The sequence below is a fragment of the Vipera berus genome, assembly GCF_964194415.1.
Source record: "Vipera berus genome assembly, chromosome: 5".
Classification (NCBI taxonomy): domain Eukaryota; kingdom Metazoa; phylum Chordata; class Lepidosauria; order Squamata; family Viperidae; genus Vipera; species Vipera berus.
Genome location: NC_138207.1, coordinates 7785084 through 7805948, shown reverse-complemented (window position 1 = coordinate 7805948; position 20865 = coordinate 7785084).

The following is a 20865-nucleotide window of genomic DNA, read 5'->3' as shown; positions in this document are numbered from 1 at the left end:
CTCAAGTTTTGACGGTGCTCTCCAAGCCACAGAGAAGACCTTCAGATCTTCTCGCAGAAGAAGCCTCCCTCCATTCTCCTGAACAGCTTGGCTTCTCCTCCACCTCATGGGCAGCCACGGGACTTGACTCAGATCTTTTGTGCCTGCTTCCGTGAGAAGAAACGACATTTGTGGGTTTCCTTGAGGAACGGGGAGTTGACCTCAAGTGCCTGGGAAGCGGCCGAAATCCACTGGAGTTTCACTCAGACCAGTCGAGCCCGTTCTGGGATGGACCCGTGATTCTGCCCAATGCATGGAGGCCCGCTTCCGTATTCCCCTAGGAACTCAACATTTTGATGCCTTTATCTTCATTTCACACATTTTGGATACGTGGCCCCTTCCAAAGGAACCATATGACTTAAATGTCTGTGGGGGGTTCTCCGTCATCCAGGCTGGGGTTGTCCCCAAACTGCTTTTTCAAGAGGGAAACTCAAGAAAGTTCACCTGCCTCTTGAAAAAGCACCTTTGGCACCTGTTGCTTAAATCAGGGCTCTTCAAACCCGGCCCTTTTATGACTTTGTGGACTTCAACTCCCAGAATTCCTCAGCCAGGCATTCTGGGAGTTGAAGTCCACAAAGTCATAAAAGGGCCAGGTTTGAAGAGCCCTGGCTTAAATCATACCTAATTGTCCTCCTTCACTGCATTTTGAGGCCAGAAATAGGGTTTGAGGGGGAGATCCTATTTGTTTCATTTTGATGTATAATTTATGTTGCCCATGGCCAATTCAAAACGGAAGAATTGATATGGAAGATGAAGTATTTATTTTTTAAAGAGAGGATCGACAGAGTAAAGTCCGTGTTAGGTTGAGCAAATGCTTTGCGCTTGTGCCAATTCCCTCTCCCCCCCCCCAAGGGTTTTAAATCCCGTGGGAATTTCCATGGTCGAATTAAAAGCAGTTTGCGATGGAAGGGGGAAACGCCGGGTGAGGAGAAACCCAGGAGAAACAAGGATTAGCATATCACTCTTGCAACATCCTTGAAATTCCCTGGGAAATTGCCAGCTACTGTATATCTCAGTTGCGGAAAGCCACAGGATGCAACACCCCAGGCTTTTAGCAACTGGCTGACAGGTGCAAGCAATCAGAACCACTCGTGAATACAGTGTCATGGTTCCGATAGGTGAGACCAATAAAAATAAGAACTCTGCGGCAATTGCTTTCCTCAAAGAACAAATTTAATGGCTACATTGTATCGGCACGAAAAAAGGTGAAACCAAGACTGAAAGTTTCCCCCCCCCCGCCAAGGTTACAAAGTAACAAGTTGAATTCTCCACCCCTGCAGCATGTCATAAATCACAATCCCCAATTAACTACTTTGGCGGGCTTTCTAACGGAAGATCCAGCCCACCAAAAACTTAGGTAGCTTGACCTTGGTTCCCACAGAACAGTTATTGTTATGCCTTCCCCATACTGTGCAACTGAAAACAAAGTGAAGATGGCTGCTGCCAAATTAGTTTGAAGGTTTGACATACAGGTGGTCGTCGACTTATAACAGTTCATTTAGTGACTGTCCAACGTTACAACGGCACTGGGAAAAGTGACTTACGGCTGTTTTTCGCACCGATGACCCTTACATCCTCCTCGTTGTCACGTGATCAAAATGCCAGCACTTGGCAACTGGCGTGTACTTTTGACGGTTGCAACATCCCGGGGTCACACGATCCCCTTTTGCGACCTTCTGACAAGCAAAGTCAAATGGGGGAAGCCAGATTCACTTAACAACCATGTTACTATCTTAACACGGCAAGGAAGGTGGTGAAATGGGGCAAAATTTCACATAACTGCCTCTCTTAGCAACCTAAATTTTAGGCTCAGTTGTGGTTCTAAGTTGAGGATTACCTGTAGAAGCTTTATTGTTAGTGACCTGTGTTGCAAAAATCTGGACAGACTGACTGCATTCTGCTGTGAATGGCCAGGTAAGACTTCAGAGATTCTCAAGAGATCAGCCTGTGGCACTTTCAGCTGTGCAGGGATTCTAGGCTAGTTGCCCTCTTAACACCTTCCAGTCTAGCTCAATTGTCCATGCTCATTTGTCGTACAGGTAGTCCTTGACTTACAACAGTTCATTTAGTGACTGTTCAAAGTTACAACTGAAACAAGAGGCCCTTTCTCACTCCTGACCCTTGCAGCATCCCCACGGTCACATTATCAGCATTCAGATGCTTGGCAACTGAGTCATATTTGTGACGGGTGCAGTGTCCTCAGGGTCCCTTGATCCCCTTTTGCAACCTTCTGACAAGCAAAGTCAACGGGGAAGAGGTTAAGTTAGCAACCATGTTAGTAATTGAACAGATTCACTTAACCAGTGGGGCAAGAAAGGCCGTAAAATGGGGCAAAATTCACTTAACCAATGTTTCGCTTAGCAACAGAAATTTTGGGCTCAATTGTGGTCGTAGGTTGAGGACTCCCCGTATCTGTATATGGGTGCTCCAGCACTGGAGGTGTGAAAGAAAGATTGGACAACCATGTCAGAGCATGCACAGTCTTATTGCGCTGGGGTAACCCAGGAGTAAATACAGTAAACAGTGGTTTGTAATTAAATGGTGGTTTATAAGGGACGCGGTGGCTCAGTGGGTTAGGACGCTGAGCTTGTCGATCGGAAGGTCAGCAGTTTGGTGGGTCGAATCCCGAGTGCTGCGTAGCAGAGTGAGCGCCTGTTACTCGTCCCAGTTTCTGCCAACCTAGCAGTTTGAAAGCACGTCAAAATGCAAGTAGAAAAATAGGGACCACTCCGGTGGGAAGGTAACAGTGTTCCGTGCGCCTTTGGTGTCTAGTCATGCCGGCCACATGACCACGGAGACGTCCTTGGACAAGCGCTGGCTCTTCGGCACCGGAAATGACTAGCACGCATGTGCGGGGGAGCCTTTACCTTTATATTACACTATATCTACAAATGTACACTGGAAATAAAATACATGTGGTGAAACAGCAAACTCCAATACACAGCAATTACAGCAGTCGAGAGAGAGAGAGAGAGAGACAGAGACAGAGACAGAGACAGAGACAGAGAGAGACAGAGAGAGACTCCAGTAAAAAAACCTTCCCTTTTATACTCAGACTCTTAAAGGGATACACGCACCTGCTGAGTCATTCTTATTATTGCATCATCCACATTCCATTCCATGTTTACATAAGCTGTTTAGCTGTTAAATCATTATCCTGAGAAACCATTTGTCGGAAATGGTATAGAGTTTCCTGTTTGAGCAGAGGGTAGGACTAGAAGACCTCCCAGGCTCCCTCCCAACTCTGTTATTATCTTATTGGCTGAAATCTCCCTGCTAAACTTAAAAGGCCAGGCCAGCTCTACGCCTGGTGTGAGTAAAATCCAGTGCTGAGATGACACCAGAGGACTTCCCATACATGGGTTGCAAAAATCCAGTTGATGGCCAGATGGCAGCAAAGAATTAGATTTTAAAGTATGGCATTGCTGCCATCTAGTGGCTGAATGTTTTTTCTCAAGCTGCTTCTCACAGTTCTGCAGGTAAACCCACCAGAGCCATAAGCTCACTGCAGTTGTCAACCTGTTTTTTTTCCCCCTAGTTGCTTTAGTTATAGCAACAAAAGCGTGCAGGAGAAGATCCTTATTCATCACTCAGCTTGCAACCACTTTCCATTCCGGGTCACTGAGTGCAAAGCCTGAGATTCATCAGAAGCCTCCCAAGTCCTTATTTTACGCCGATGTCAGTGACATTTGAGTGACTTCGCCAGGTTTCGCTGGCTCTTCTGCATAAATTCCCAACTTTATTTAGTTTATCCTTCAGCTTGTCTGGCCCAGCATTTCTGCCTGGGAATATTTGCAATTTAAAACAAGGAAAGAAAAAAAAATTGGCCTCTGCTCTCCTGTTCCAGATTCAAAAAGTAACGAGATGGGTTGATTTCAGCTTCGTCTGCTTTAGAGAGGCAGAAGTGGTCCCACTGCACACACAAAAAAGATGCTTCCCCATCACAGTCCACGGCTGCCTCTTCCGGCTGCATCAAATTGGATAGGAGGAGAGGATTATTAATGTCGTTCTCCATCAAACTAAAAAGGAGGGGGCTGGGTGGGTTTAAAAATTAATGTGTTGCTAAGCAAATCCCAGCAGAGATGGTTGTATAATATGTTTTAGACACACTTAGCCGTGACCCTATTTTCTGATTCACCACACAGTAAACCATCGATTAACCGTGTGGTTTGGGTAGATTGGTTGGTTTAATTTCTATCCCGGTCTTCATTTGGGAGCCTACTTAGATTACATGGGGATTCCTCACCGCAATGAAAATGATAATGATAATGATGACCTTTATTGTTGGTTTTTTCCCCTCTGTGGGCACAACGGCACACATTAAAAATGAAATTGAGTTGCTTGCTCTCCTGGGTACACATACATAAGACACATTTAAAATATCCTACTGGTATCCTACTGCGGCGTCTCAGGGGGTTGGGAGTGGGAGGCACTGTTTTGCGGTGGTTCTCCTACCTCCTGGGCCGCTCGCAGTCGGTGTTGACGGGAGGGCAGAGGTCCGCCCCGAGATCTCTCGTTTGTGGAGTCCCTCAGGGGTCGGTCCTCTCTCCCCTCCTGTTCAACATCTACATGAAACCGCTGGGTGAGCTCATTCATTGTTTCGGGGTGGGGTATCATCAGTACGCTGATGATACCCAACTTTTTCTTTCCACCCCGAACCAACCCAGTGATGCACTCGATGTGATGTCCCGTTGCCTGGAGGCGGTCCGGGTTTGGATGGGGAGAAACAGGCTCCGACTCAATCCTGCCAAGACTGAGTGGCTGTGCATACCGGCATCTCGGGTTAACCAGGTTGTTCCATCACTAATGATGGGGGGTGAGGTGTTACCCCCCGTCGATAGGGCTCGCAACTTGGGCGTCCTCTTGGATTCACGGCTCAATTTTGAAGACCATATAGGAGCCGTGACCAGGGGGGCTTTTGCCCAGGTTCGTCTGGTGCGCCAGTTGCGGCCCTATCTGGACCGAGATGCCCTACGCACAGTCACCCATGCGCTCGTGACCTCCCGGCTAGACTACTGCAATGCTCTCTACATGGGGCTGCCCTTGAGGACCACGCGGAGGCTTCAACTGGTGCAGAATGCAGCCGCGCGAGTTGTTATGGGAGTTTCCCGATACTCCCGTGTAACACCTCTTCTCCGTGAGCTGCATTGGCTTCCGGTTGCCCTCCGGGTGAGATTCAAGGTGCTGGTAATGACCTATAAAGCTCTAAATGGCTTGGGTCCGGATTATCTAAGGGAACACCTGCTGCTGGCATCAACTTCCCATCGTCCTGTGCGCTCCCACAGGGAGGGCCTTCTCAGGGTGCCGGCGGTTAAGGAGTGCCGGTGGGTGATCCCCAGGGGGAGGGCATTCTCTGTGGGCGCGCCTGCCCTTTGGAATGATTTACCGGTGGAGCTGCGGACCGCCCCCGATCTGCGTTCATTTCGCCGGGACCTGAAAACCTGGTTTTTTGATCTATTAGGCCTGGACTGAAGGGGTTTTAGCTTTTAATATTGTTTTAATTGTTGGACTTAAGTAATTTAATCTATTTTAATTTTATACTATTTTTATATTGTATTTTATGCTGCCCTGTAAACTGCCCTGAGTCCTTCAGGAATAGGGCGGTATACAAATTTAATTAAATAAAATAAATAAATAATAAAAAACCTACTACATACAACATGTATTGACCTACACCCTTCACATATAAGTAACATATAAATATTAACCACTGTCCATCTTGAATACATAGCGGAAGGAGGAGGCTTGAGAGTTCACAAGGTTAATACTGTGTGGAACAAAGCCGTGGCTGAATCTGGGTGTTCTGCTTCGGATGCCACGGAGCCACGGAGCAGAATGTGATGTGGTACAAATGTGGAGGGTAGACTGGGCTCAGAATTCCTGGCTAAAGTCACCGAGGGAGAGATCGTGTCTTGGAAGAAAACAAAATGAAGCAGGTTTGGATGTAAGATGAAGGTCTTCTACAGGATTGCCCGATGGACTGCAAAGAGCTACAAGCCATGTTTGTCAGCTTCGACCATTCATAAAGATGTGTGGACCAACTTCCTGTAGAAGAAGGTTACGGGCAGTCCCCAACGTTCTGTTGCTAAGCGAGATGGTTATTAAGTGAATTTTGCCCCGTTTTGCAATCTTTAAGTGATTCGCTGCAGGGGTTAAGCCAGTGGCATGATTGCTAAGTGAATTTGGCTTCCCCATCGACTGTAGATGATTCTGGAAAACAGCTTCAGCTCTTCTGATTTTTTCTTTTGGGTGGGGTTGGATGCTGCTGTTTCTGCAGCGTAACTTACTGGGTTATTTTAACCCCTTGCAAGACTAGATTTGTTTTGGGCCACTGGAGATTTTTAAGAAGAGATTAGACATTCACCTGTCTGAGTTAGTATAGGTTCTCCTGCTTGAGCAGGGGGTTGGACTAGAAGACCTCCAACGTCCCTTCCAGCTTCTATTCTATTCTATTCTATTCTATTCTATTCTATTCTATTCTATTCTATTCTATTCTATTCTATTCTATTCTATTCTATTCTATTCTATTCTATTCTATTCTATTCTACTCTACTCTACTCTACTCTACTCTACTCTACTCTACTCTACTCTACTCTATTCTATTCTATTTTCTGTTCTATTTTCTATTCTGTTCTATTTTCTATTCTATTCTAATATTGACCCGAGAGTTAATTTAGTTTGTTGACACCTTTTGTTATTCCTGCAACACCTTACCTGTGACTCATTTAAGTGTGTTGTGGGAACGGACTCTGGAATTTGGCCCCCCTTATTCCAGACAGACATGTTGAAGAAAAACTGCAAAATGCATCATCTGAATTATATTCACATTATGCCCAGAAGTGTCTTGATTGGCGACAACCAGTCCTATTAACTCCATTATAGAGTTTTACAGAAGTAATTTAGAGAAGTAATAAGGGCTTGCTGTGCAGACAGCATAAAGTCCACTGTTGTACAATTTCACAGCCAAGTCTTCCTCCCGGCCACCATTTCTCTCCTTGGCACAATCAAGAGCCAAAATGACAACTGCAGACACTTCAAATGGGTCTCTTCGGGGAAGGAGCAATTTCCTAAGCAATGGACAACATTTTCTCTGCTCCCACAACTTAGCAACCAATTATCTGGGCAAAATGTCCAGCCACGTCATGGAGCAAATAAATCTTTTGGGGATAACACATTTGGAGTGTGGCAGGCAGAAACTGGAAACCTCATTCCCTTCCAGTCTCAGCGCCGGCTGAGTTTGCACGCTGAACTGGTGTACAGGCAGTCCTCGACTTACAACAATTCGTTTAGTGACTGTTCAAAGTTACAGCGGCACTGAAAAAAGCGACTGTTTTTCACACTTTATCACCACTGCAGCATCCCCACAATCACGTGATCAAAATTCGGCCGCTTGGCAACTGACTCAGATTTACGACGGTTGCAGTGTCCCGGGATCACGTGATCATCTTTTTGCGACCGTCTCACAAGCAAAGTCAGTGAGGAAGCCAGATGCACTTTCAACAACCTGTTTTGCTAATTTAACAACTGCAGTGATTCACTTAGCAGCTGTGGCAAGAAAGGTCATTAAAATGGGGCTAAATTCACTGAACAACTGTCTCACTCAGCCACATAAATTTTGGGATCAGTTATGATATGTAATTGTTGAGGGTTACCCGTATTTAGTGTTTCCATTTCCATATTTTGCCTTGCTATCTATCGGTAGGATCCCTGGAGAGCTTCACAATCTGTATGGCTCTTCCCTGGCTGGGAAGGAAGATTTTGCTAAAAGCAAAAAGAACGGAGACCAGCACAACATCCTTGGTAAGTCACAAACAAGGAAATGCAGAGGTTTTTCGTCAGAAATTCAGGGTTTGGGACCACAGCCCAGAACACCAAAATGAACAGCAGGTGGAGCTATCAGATCTGATCTCCCAAAAAGGTGTGTAACCAGCAGGTGGCAGCAAAGAGAGTGATTCTGCGTCTTTGTGGCCATCTACTGGCTGCGTGGATTTGTGTTGTTTCCCCCTCCCCAACCAACCAACCCAAATCTGGCAACCTTGAACAAGCTGCATGTCATTGCATTTTTCCCATATTTTTTTAAAAAAAAATGAAGGGAAAGTATAGATTTTTTCTCTCTCCCTTTTTTGCATATGTGACTTATTCCTTGGCCTTTTGTTAAGAGTTATTTATACGTCTGAATTTGTATATATTTCCTAATATACACCATACCCAAACAACAACAAAAGGCTGATGGCAAATTAGAAGATGGCCTTAGAAGGTCATCGTTCTTGTGAAAGGCATCTTCTGAATTTGTCCAGATCAAATCTTGGAGCCCCTGTCTTTTTGCCTGAGGCACAGGTCTACTTTTTGAATGGATTCTCAGGTTGTCTTATCCCAGGGGTCTTCAGACTTGGCCCGTTTATGACTTGTGAACTTCAGCTCCCAGAATTCCTCAGCCAGGTTTTGAATGGATTCTCAGGTTGTCTTATCCCAGGGGTCTTCAAACTTGGCCCCTTTATGACTTGTGGACTTCAGCTCCCAGAATTCCTCAGCCAGCCTGTCTGAGGAATTCTGGGAGCTGAAGTCCACAAGTCATAAAGGGGCCAAGTTTGAAGACCCCTGTCTTATCCTATTCCAACTCAGTAATAGCTCCCTGGACTTACCATCCTCAAACCACTAGAGGGCAGCAAAATGTCAATAAATGCCAAAGATGGCTTCAGCGCAGGCGGGAGAGTGAAAGGTATTTATTATTCACCTCTGCAGTATTTAGCATTCCCAGATTTTAATTGCCCTTCTGTGCCTTTACTAGTTGCCTGGGGGCCATAAACCTGACAGGAAAGCTCTGTGGTGGAGGCTTCAATATCTTTCCTTCACATGTAACAGGTCCAAGCTCCATCTTATTATCACCCCAGTGTTAGCTTAGTCTCAGTCTTAACCTGGAACTAAAGAGAAATTTCCCAACAGAACAATTAGTCAGTGGAATGACTTGCCTCCAGAAGTTGTGGGTGCGCCATCGCTGGAGGTTTTCAAGAAGAGGTTGTCCAGAATGGTATAGGTTCTCCTGCTTCAGCAAGGGGTTGGACTAGTGGACCTCCAAGGTCCCTTTGAACTCTGTTATTGCTATTCTTTCTTCTGCAATGGTCCATCTTTATTTATTATTATTATTATTATTATTATTATTATTATTATTATTATTATTATTATTATTATTATTATTATTATTATTATTATTATCATCATTATCATTATCATTATCATTATCATTATCATCATTATCATTATCATTATCATCATCATCATCATTATCATTATCATTAAAGGTAAAGGTTCCCCCACACATGCGTGCTAGTCGTTTCTGACTCTAGGGGCCGGTGCTCATCTCCGTTTCAAAGCCGAAGAGCCAGCGCTTCTCCGAGGACGTCTCCGTGGTCATGTGGCCGGCAGGACTAAATGCCAAAGGCGCATGGAGCGCTGTTCCCTTCCCACCGGAGTGGTCCCTATTTTTCTACTTGTATTTTGACGTGCTTTCGAACTGCTAGGTTGGCAGAAGCTGGGACGAGTAACAGGCGCTCACTCTGTTATGCGGCACTCGGGATTCGACCCGCCAAACTGCTGACCTTCTGATCGACAAGCTCAGCATCCTAACCCACTGAGCCACCGTGTCCCATTCATTATCATTATCCATTATTATTATCCATTATTATTATTATCCATTATTATTATTATCCATTATTATCCATTATGATTATGATTAAGGAGCTGGTCTAGATGACCTCCAAAGTCCCTTCCAATCCTATGATTCTATAGAAATGAACACATGGCATTGCTGAGGTACAGATACCCACACAGATCACCCCTCCCAAATTTAGAAACAGAAGGGCAAGAAGCAATGGATGGAAATGGATGGAAACTAATCAAGGAGAGAACCAACCTAGAACTAAGGAGAAATTTCTTAACAGTGAGAACAATTAATATTCCAAGTGTAGGCCTTACCAATTAATTTTGTGATCTTCTCCTGTTCTTATTTTATTTCATATTTTTTTTATTACTTCATTTTTATATTGGCACAACGAGTTGTTTTTTTTTTTTATGAACCAGCCAAAAGGCTTTATTGGTACAACTGTCCAGGCCATGGGACAGACCGGCTTTGGCTGGCACTAAGCAAGCGGCACATTAGGAGGTTTAACTAACCTGGGTCAGTATCTTGTGTGAACACAGGTTATCAGCATTAATGAGATATCTATCCCCCTGCAAACAAAGATAGGAGGAAACAAAGATAGCAGGTTTGTGTTCCTGCCTGTGGCTGTTCTAGAACTTGTACTTTGCTTATCTGCTCTATTTGAAGATTTGTGTAAAAGAAAGAGCTGACCTTTTGTATTTTCATTTCATAACTGTCCTCTCACCTATTTAATCTCTCTTTCCTATCCCCTCTGAGCTCCTTTGTCAGCCTGCTAACAGATTGGAAGACTCTCGGTGTTGAATACAATACAGGTAATCATTGACTTACAAAGAGTTCATTTACTGGCCATTCAAAGCTACAACGACAGTGGGGGAAAAGGGACTTGCGACCGTTTTTTCACATTTCCGACCGTTGCAACTTCCCCAGGGTCACGTGATCAAAATTTGGATGCTTGGGAACTGACTCCCATTTATGACGGTTGCAGTGTCCTGGGGTCATGTGTCCCCCTTTGGGGACCTTTGGAACCAGATCCACTTAACAAGCGCGTGACTAACTTCACAACTGCAGTGATTCCTTTAACAGCCGTAGCAAAGAGAGGTCGTAAAATGGGACAAAACTCACTTAACCACCGTCTCGCTTAGAAATGGAAACTTTGGGCTTCCTTGTGGTCGTAAGTTGAAGACTACCTGCATCCTGCCATTCAGAACACACCAGGCTAAATTGGTTCATTTTTTTTTTAATGTGCCAGAATTAACCCTGAGATTTAGAGATCCAGATTGGTAAAACGATCTCTACTTTGCAGACAGTATCGGTGTGTCTCGGATTTTGGCCTCCCTGCCGAATTGGGTGGTTTTTTGATAAGGGATTAATCACCCTTATCAAAATCATCTAAGTGCTTTTTAAATAGCACGGTAAATATGCAGTGCCAATCTCACATGATGGATGTGCCATTTTAGGTTCACCTCAAGGGCCAAGGAGAGATTGTGAATCAGGGAACTGATTCAGGGCACAAGATTCAAAGGTGAATGTGGGCAAAACAACGAAGTTTGCAATCCAGGTTTAGTTTTTAGATCAGGGTGGGCAACTATAGTTCCTTTACGATCTGTGGACTTCAACTCCCAGAATTCCTGAGCCAGCCATGCTGGCTCAGGAATTCTGGGAGCTGAAGTCTACAGGTCCTAAAGAGGCCATATTTGATCACACCCTGCTTTAGGTCCTTGGATAGCTGGCTTCTGCTGTGGGAAGTCAGCCCAGCCAGAGAGGGAAATATTGAAAGGGCAGAAAAAATATATTTCCTCAAAAGATCTTAAAGAGGCAGGAAAACATGCTCAGTTTTTCTTGATAGCCCCAGGTCTCCCTCCCCCAAGCAGATACCAAATGCAGATGTAAATCCAGGAAGGTTGCAGGCCCCCAGCTGGGAGATGAAGAAGACAAAGACCTAAAATCTACACACCCCATCCAAAGAGTCATCAGCCTGTCCCCAGGGAAGCAGGACATGACCTTTGGACCTAACAGGATTAACCCATCACCATCAGAATGCCAGAAAGGCACCCTCAGACTCAGGTCAGAAAACATGACACAGGAAATAGCCTCAAACAGGAACAGGAAGCAGCTCCAAACAAAAGGCTCCAGAGGGTATAAAAGCCCACTCCCTACATGTGTTCAGTCCTTTTTTTCAGCCAAGCCATCTTCCTGTCTGGCTCACCTCTTCAATAAACTACAACCTTCTTCCTAAAGCAGTCACCGTGTTTATTCCTAGCTTGGATGGAGCCATGATGAAGACTTTTTCTTCCAACACTGCCATTGCTTTAAATCAGGAGGGTCTCCAAACTTGGCAACCTTAAGACTTGTAGACTTCAACTCCCAGAATTCCCCAGCCAGTCATTCTGGGAGTCGAAGTTCACAAGTTTTAAAATTGCCTTCTTTGAAGACCCCGTTACCTTGAATCGAGATAGGGATGGCCTCCGTTCCAGTTGATGGTGAACTACAACCTCTAGCAAACTCACCAAGTGACACCAAGGATGAGGAATGCTGGGAGTTGTCATGGACGACGAAAGGAAGGTGACTAATTTCCATCTCTGCATTAAGACCTTTATGGCACAAGGGTGTTGAAGCTGTCCATAGTCCTTAGGTGTGGAAATGGCAATATTCCCTTGGCACAGGAGTCCAAGGACAAAGGTATTGGGGAGAAGCAACAGACAAGAAGATTTAAAGTACAGGCTTTAAGGTGGCACGCAGAAATGACTCGAGCTAAGGATGTCCTGATAAAGTGCAGGAGTGTCAGAATCCATTTATATCACATTTCATAAATGTATAGGTAGAATATTGTGCTTATTCTGGGGATTCTGCCATCTCTCCGAGGGGGCGGGGAGAGGATGGTTACTTAGATTGAAATAGGCTATCTTCAAACACCAGGGAAGCGTTTGATCTGGGGGAGAGAGGGGGAGAGAGAGATCTGGATCGCATCTTCATTTACAACTGAAAAGGAAGAAGCAATAACAATAAACACAAGGAGAGTTCCCTTTCCCACTTTGGAAGGGCCTGACACCTAAGTAAATGATGGGAGCCTGACCAAATGGATGAGGGGAGGGGGTTGAAATGGGAATGCTTTATATAGGATTGAAATGTAACTCTGTTAGATCCTGTCTTGTATTGCCACAATCGATTCCATCCTAGTAAACATTTCCTTTTTGGACTAAACTTGCATCCAAGAGTTCTTATTTCCTAAGATGTGGATTGAGGTGGGTCCTGACAAGGAGATGCTTTCTTAGCATTCAAGATCTCAACCATGGGGGGGGGGAAACAAGCTTTCATAATTTGGAAGGGTTCACCAGAACCGCCGATGCCGTGGACTAGCTTCACCCAGGACCCTGGGCCAACATGCTAACAAACGGATAAATAATAAAGATGGCTAACTCACGTCCCAAAGATGCCGTTTCAAGAGGCAACTGGACTTCCTTTGTTTTTCCTTCCTTTCCCTTCTCACCCAAGAAGCTACTTCGGTTCTGAACTGTGACCTGGATGACCGAGAATCTCATTAGACGTGGCTAACTCACTCGTAGTTCCTTGTCGCTGAAAAGGATAAATGCAGCTTCCTGTTAAGGAACCAGGAAGAACAATGCAGCACTATCCCCAGGAACCTAATGCTATTATTATTAGTTTTGACTATTTGTTACATTTATCTGCCGCCCATCTTGCTGCAAGGCGATTCTGGGCTGCTTACAGCAACATAGCGTTGGATATTTAAACAAAAAAGGCACTTGATTCAAAGAATCTATAATGGATTTCTGTATCTTTTGAAAGATCCTTGAGAGTCCCTTGGACCGCAAGGAGATCAAAATCAGCCAATCCTAAAGGAAGTTAACCCTAACCGTTCCTTGGAAGGACAGATCCTGAAGCTGAAACTCAAACACTTTGGCCATCAAATGAAAAGAGAGGATCCATTGGAGAAGAACCTAATGGTGTAGGCCAGAGGTAGGCAACCTTGGCTCTTTTATGACTCGTGGACTTCAACTCCCAGAATTCCTGAGCCAGCATGGCTCAGCTTGGAAACCTCTCCAGTGGAACAACCTGCCTACCAGTGGAACAACCTGCCTCCAGAAGTGGTGAATGCTCCAACACTGGAAGTTTTTAAGAAGAGACTGGATAGCCATTTGTCTGAGATGGTGTAGGGTTTCCTGCCTTAGCAGGGGGTTGGACTAGATGACCTCCAAGGTCCCTTCCAACTTCTTCTTCTTCTTCTTCTTCTTCTTCTTCTTCTTATTATTATTATTATTATTATTATTATTATTATTATTATTATTATTATTATTATTATTATTATTATTATTTTCCCTCAGCATGGCTGGCTCAGAAATTCTGGGAGTTGTCCACGAGTCATAAAAGAGCCAAGGTTGCCTACCCCTGGTGTAAGGAAAGACGGAAGGCAAAAGGAGAAGAGGACGGCAGAGGAGATGGTTAGATGGTGTCCTTGACACAATGAACAGGAATTTGGGCAAACTCCAGGAGACACAGGAGAACAGAGAAGGGGGGGTAGGGCTGGCAGGCTCTGGTGCATTGGTGTGTGTGTGTGTGTGTGTGTGAAGAGTCAGACACAACTTATCCACTGAATGACAACAACAATATTTTGAAATGTGTGATGGTATCTCTGGCACACACTCAGTTGCGTACCCATGGATATCTTGGGTTAAACAACCCGGTGCAAAAGGTGAGATCTTAAAAATATGTTTCCTTCTCTTCAGAGCCTTTGCCTCCAATCTTGGCGGGAGGAAAGTTCTCGTAGATGACTTAAAAATAGGAAGCTTCAGAGCTTCATTCCCGCACAACCTTAAACAGGATTACGCCAGCTGAACATCGCTGAAAGAGGGAGCGTAGCTTTTTCCAAACCCATCACTGGCTGGTTTTGTTCACTCCAAATATCTTTTTTTTTTTCCATTCCCATATTGTGCTGTCCTGCCAGTCTGATGATTATACAGTAAGTAGTCTTTGAGTTACTAAGGCCTATGCTAAGCGACGGGCCAAAGGTAGGACTACTTACGACCCGGATTCAAACTTCTGACAGTTGAAGGATAGCGGGGGGGGGGGCCCTCCGCTGTCACATGACTAAACTCAGGCGCTCCCATCCATTTTGGTTTTGTCATAAAATCAGCATTTTTGTCATAGAATCAGGCTTTGGCAAAAGTGTGCCCATCGGTTTCCTGAATGACAGCCTGAAATGAAGTTATAAGGTCAATCCCACAATCAACCTATTTTTAACGGCCACAGTTTACATCCGTGATAGACAGACTGTGTTATGACTGCAAGTCAAAGATTACCTGTGATTAGTACATTTTTAGTGCCAATATAAGAGACTATAAGTAGCTCAGGATTGAACTGTGGGATCCTTGGTGCTCACTGCCATTGTTTGCCGACATGTCCAACAAGGCAACATCATCAGTGCCAGACCTTGTAAGATTAGCTTCTTTTTTCCCCAAGGGCCAAACCCCAAACTTACTGGTGATGTTATCTAGTAATTCTGGGCAGCTTACGGATCAGAAAAAGATGAACAGGATTTTTGTAACACGAAGCAGGTTGGGGTAATGTGAATTTGTTAATTTCTGCTCTGAAGAAGTTCAGAAGTCGCTTATTTTTGTTTCGTTCGTCAATCTTCTTCTTCTTCTCTTCCTTTTTTCTTCTTCTTCTTCCTGTTCTTTTCACCTCTTCTTTTATGCCTTTTTACTTTTTGATTCTAGATCGGTCCTTTAGTTGCTGGACAAAATAAAAGAGGCTAAAATGCAATATAATATAGCAGGAAAGAAATCCAGCAGAAACAGCCCTATTTGAAAAGCCTTTTGAGCGGCACACCAAAGCGCTTGCAAAATCAACTTTCACATCAAAAGCCCACGGGACCAAGTCTAATTTTATCCTCCTCATTAGAGGCCGATGGCTTTGCACACGCGGTGGGTTAGTTATTCCGGTTAGGCTGGCATGTGAACGAGAGAGGGGGATGCAGCCCACCTTCTCCTTCCTCCTCAGATTGCTTGCAGCTACGTTTAGCAGGATGTACGGCTTATCTCTTGCCCACAAGTAACTCACAGGACTCGGGATGGCCCGTGGCCTCCCAAATCTCTAGGTAGTCCTCGACTTACTTTTTTATTTTATTTTAATCCCATTTATATCCCGCCCTTCTCCGAAGACTCAGGGTGGCTTACAATTTAAGCACAAACCAATGTGCTTAGCAATAGCCTTCATTCTATGTATATGCCTGCTTATTAGGGCTTTCGGGGCCCCCCAAGCGGCATTATTACAAAGTCAGCTTATTGCCCCCAACAATCTGGGTCCTCATTTTACCTACCTGGGAAGGATGGAAGGCTGAGTCAACCTTGAGCCTGGTGGGATGCGAACCTGCACTAATTGCAGGCAGCTGGTGCAAGGCGGTTGTTAAGCGACTCACACCTGATTTCACGACCTTTTTCAACCATAAATAACCCCATAAATACATGCCAGTTACCAAACACTGCAATTTGGATCGTGTGATCATGGGGTTGCTGCAGGCGTCATAAGGGCAAGGAGCGTTGTCAGTCACTATTTTTCAGCAGAGCTGCAGCACTGAACAGTCACTAAACAAACGATTGTAAGTCAAGGATGACAAACAACGGAAGTCAACTCCATGTTGGTTTAGCCCACACGATCATTAGTAAGGTTCTACATTCAGGCAAGAAGAACCAAATACACAGGTATAGTATAGGACGGTGGTACCTGGCTCAATAATAGTAACCGTGAGAGGGATCTCGGAGTCCTAGTGGACAATAACTTAGATATAAGCCAGCTGTGTGCTGCAGCTGCCAAAAAAGCCAACACAGTGCTAGGCTGCATTAACAGAGGGATAGAATCAAGATCACGTGAAGTGTTGTTAATACCATTTTATGATGCCTTGGTAAGGCCACACTTGGAACACTGCATCCAGTTTTGGTCACCACGATGTAAAAAAGATGTTGAGACTCTAGAAAGAGTGCAGAGAAGAGCAACAAAGATGATCGGGGGACTGGAGGCTAAAACAGATAGGGAACGGTTGCTGGAATTGGGTATGTGTAGTTTAACGAAGAGAAGGACGAGGGGGGACATGATAGCAGTGTTCCAGTATCTCAGGGGCTGCCCCAAAGAAGAGGGAGTCGAGCTATTCTCCAAAGCGCCCGAAGGCAAGACAAGAAGCAACGGATGGAAACCAACCGAAGAGAGAAGCAACCTAGAACTAAGGAGAAACTTCCTGATAGTTATAACAATTAATCAGTGGAACAACCTGCCTCCAGAAGCGGTGAATGCTCTAACACTGGAAGTTTTTAAGAAGAGACTGGACAGTCATTTGTCTGAAATGGTATAGGGTTTCCTGCCTGAGCAGGGGGTTGGACTAGATGACCTCCAAGGTCTCTTCCAACTCTGTTATTCTATTCTATTCTATTCTATTCTATTCTATTCTATTCTATTCTATTCTATTCTATTCTATTCTATTCTATTCTATTCTATTCTATTCTATTCTATTCTATTCTATTCTATTCTATTCTATTCTATTCTATTCTATTCTATTCTAATTTGATATGATTTGATTTCATTCGATTCGATTCGATTCTACGTGAAGAATGTTGGAACTTGTAGTTCACCAACATCTGGACCCTCATAGGTTCTCCATAGCTGGGGGCCTCAAAGATAATTGATAGACCCTTTCACCTTTTGCTGCCTGGATTAAGGGCATTAGTGTTATCTTTCAGTTAGTTATTAGATTTATAGGCAGCCTGAGTCCATCGCAACTCTGGGCAGAACAGAATATTAGTCCTTGACTTACAACTATTCATTTAGTGACTGTTCGAAGTTACAGTGGCAGTGAAAAAAAGATACTTATGACTATTTTTCACACTTACAACCATTGCAGCATCCCCTTACTCATGTGATCAAAATTCAGACACTTGGCAACTGACTCGTATCTATGATGGTTGTAGTGGGTCAGGGTCATGTTTTGCAACAAACAAAGTCAATGGGGAAGCCAGATCCAGTTAACAATCATGTTACTAACTTAATAATTGTGCCAAGAAAGGTCATAAAATGACAAGTTAGACAGTCACATAAGAACTGTCTTGCTTAGCAATGGAAGTTTTGGGCTCACTTGCAGTCATAAATCAAGGACTACCTTGTATAACATTGATTATGTGCCATTTGAATCACTGTCAACTCCTAGCAACCACATAGACCAAATTTCTCCTTGAACACAATGACCTCTAAATCCCCAGAGGAAAGAGCACATAGGGAGAGGCCACTGTGAGGTCATGCGGGTGACAAAGCTGTCGTGGAGTTCCCATGGATTATGTAATGTGGATTGGTCCAATGACGTCAGGACGTGTGTGTTGACACTTGCTCTTTGTTGCCTCTGGGCAAACGCTCACGATGAAAGAGAGTAGGAGTGCCTTCCTAGGGACTGACAAAGACTTTGGGGTATTTCGTAACCATTTGAGGGCATCAACTGGAATAATCCTATTTTGGCTCTTGGGCATGACTCATGGGTGTCAGCAAGGAGAAGGCAAGGAGACAAATGAGGAAATGGTGAAGGCACCAGGCTAGAACGTGGGAGACTGTGAGCTCATGTCCCGCCTGAGCTCGGAAAGCCGGATGAAAGATAGATAGATAGATAGATAGATAGATAGATAGATAGATAGATAGATAGATAGATAGATAGATAGATAGACAGACAGACAGACAGACAGACAGACAGTTAGTTTTTGGAGACACACACACACACACACAAACATTTCCTAAAAATATAAAACTCCAACAGGAGATAGATAGATAGATAGATAGATAGATAGATAGATAGATAGATAGATAGATAAAGACAGACAGACAGACAGACAGTCGGATGAGAGAGAGAGAGAGAGACAGACAGACAGACAGACAGACAGACAGACAGACAGTTTTTGGACACACACACACACATTTCCTAAAAATATATAACTCCAACAGGATATAGATAGATAGATAGATAGATAGATAGATAGATAGATAGATAGATAGATAGATAGACAGACAGACAGACAGACAGACAGACAGACAGACAGACAGACAGACAGACAGACAGTCGGATGATAGATAGATAGATAGATAGATAGATAGATAGATAGATAGATAGATAGATAGATAGATAGATAGACAGACAGACAGACAGACAGACAGACAGACAGACAGACAGACAGACAGTTTTTGGACACAAACACACACACACACACACACACACACACACACACACATTTCCTAAAAATATATAACTCCAACAGGAGATAGATAGATAGCTAGATAGATAGATAGACAGACAGACAGACAGACAGACAGACAGACAGACAGTCGGATGATAGATAGATAGATAGATAGATAGATAGATAGATAGATAGATAGATAGATAGATAGATAGATAGATAGATAGATAGATAGATAGATAGGCAGGGAGGAAGGGAGGGAGGGAGGGAGGGAGACAGACAGACAGTTAGTTTTTGGAGACACATACACACAGAGACAAACATTTCCTAAAAATATATTTAGTAACTCCAAATATTTTGCAATAATAAAAAAGATGCAAGAATTTCTTTGTGTTTGAAACCTCAATTGTTCACGTGTAATCTAAAAATGTGCGGGGGAACCTTTACCTTTACCTAATCTAAAAATAATCTACAGATTATATACCATAAAGGTAAAGTAAAGGTTCCCCCACACATGCGTGCTAGTTGTTTCCGACTCTAGGGGCCGGTGCTCATCTCCGTTTCTCAGCCGAAGAGCCAGCGCTTGTCCGAGGACGTCTCCGTGGTCATGTGGTCGGCATGACTGGACGCCAAAGGCGCACGGAACGCTGTTACCTTCCCACTGTAGTGAATAAATACATACATGTGCATCAAATGTTACTCGGATCCTCTTATACTTGCATTGTGATGTCCCAAGCAGGGCGGGAAAGGATGGAGTGTGCTGTTTGCATGAAACCTCCATTTATGGCAGCTGTCCCTGCTTCACCCTCACTCATTCTAGCTCTCCATTGTTGTTTTAGAACAGGGGTCTTCAAACTTGGCCCTTCCATGACCTGTGGACTTCAACTCCCAGAATTCCTCAGCCAGGACTAGAACTCACAGTCTCCTTATGATTGGCCCAAAGTTACCTAGCTGGCTTTCACGCCTAAGGCGGGATTAAAACTCACACTTTCCTGGCCCAAAGTCCTCCAGCCAGTTTTCATGAGAGGACTAGAACTCCCAGTATCCCAGTTTCTAGCCTGGTGCCTTAACCACTAGACCAGGGGTCTCCAACCTTGGTCACTTTAAGACTTGTGGACTTCAACTCCCAGAATTTCTCAGCCAGCCAAATCTTAAAATGGCCAAGGCCGGGGACCTCTGCACTAGACCAAACTGTTTTTTTTATAGCACATAACCAAACTGGACAAGGAAAGGCAGAAAATTATGAATTTAAACTTGCCTCTCCCCCCCAACACACACACTCCGGGTCTAATTTATGCATCCTCCAGACCAGGGGTGTCAAACTCAATTTCATTGAGGGCCACATCAGCATTGTGGTTGCCCTCGAGGGGCCGGGTGGATATGGCCTGGGTGGGCGTGGCCTACTGGGTGGGTGTGGCAGGAGTGCGTATGGCCTACTGGGTGGGCATGGCCAGCTGTACATCATTGGCATCAAGGGTGCCTATGGGAGCCTGGGCAGGGGTGGGACAGATCTGGGGGTCTCTGGCAGAAGGAGGGTCTCTGGGCCAGGGCCAAGGCAGTGGGGGCCCTTCCCTCACTGTTTCCAGGATGGCTTCGTGGGCCACATGAAACCACTTCGCGGGCTGGATCCGGCCCCCGGGCCTTGTGTTTGACATGTCTGCTCCAGACTATTGTTTTTGAAGTTTGGCAACTTTAAGATGTGTGGACTTCAAATCCCGGAATTTCCCAGCCAGCATGCTGAGGGAGGGAAGTCAACTGCAAGACAGTAGCCACAACCATCAAAGTCCTGTCTCTTTAAATGCATGCAAAACACAGCAGGTTTCAATCCGATGGTTGTGGCCCTGACCTTCACTTTTTTTGGCCCCCGGCCTCTGAACACGCTTGGAGAGAACCCACGTGCCCTCCAAACATATCTGAAATTTAAAACTTTAGGAGCATCCAGCCACAGGG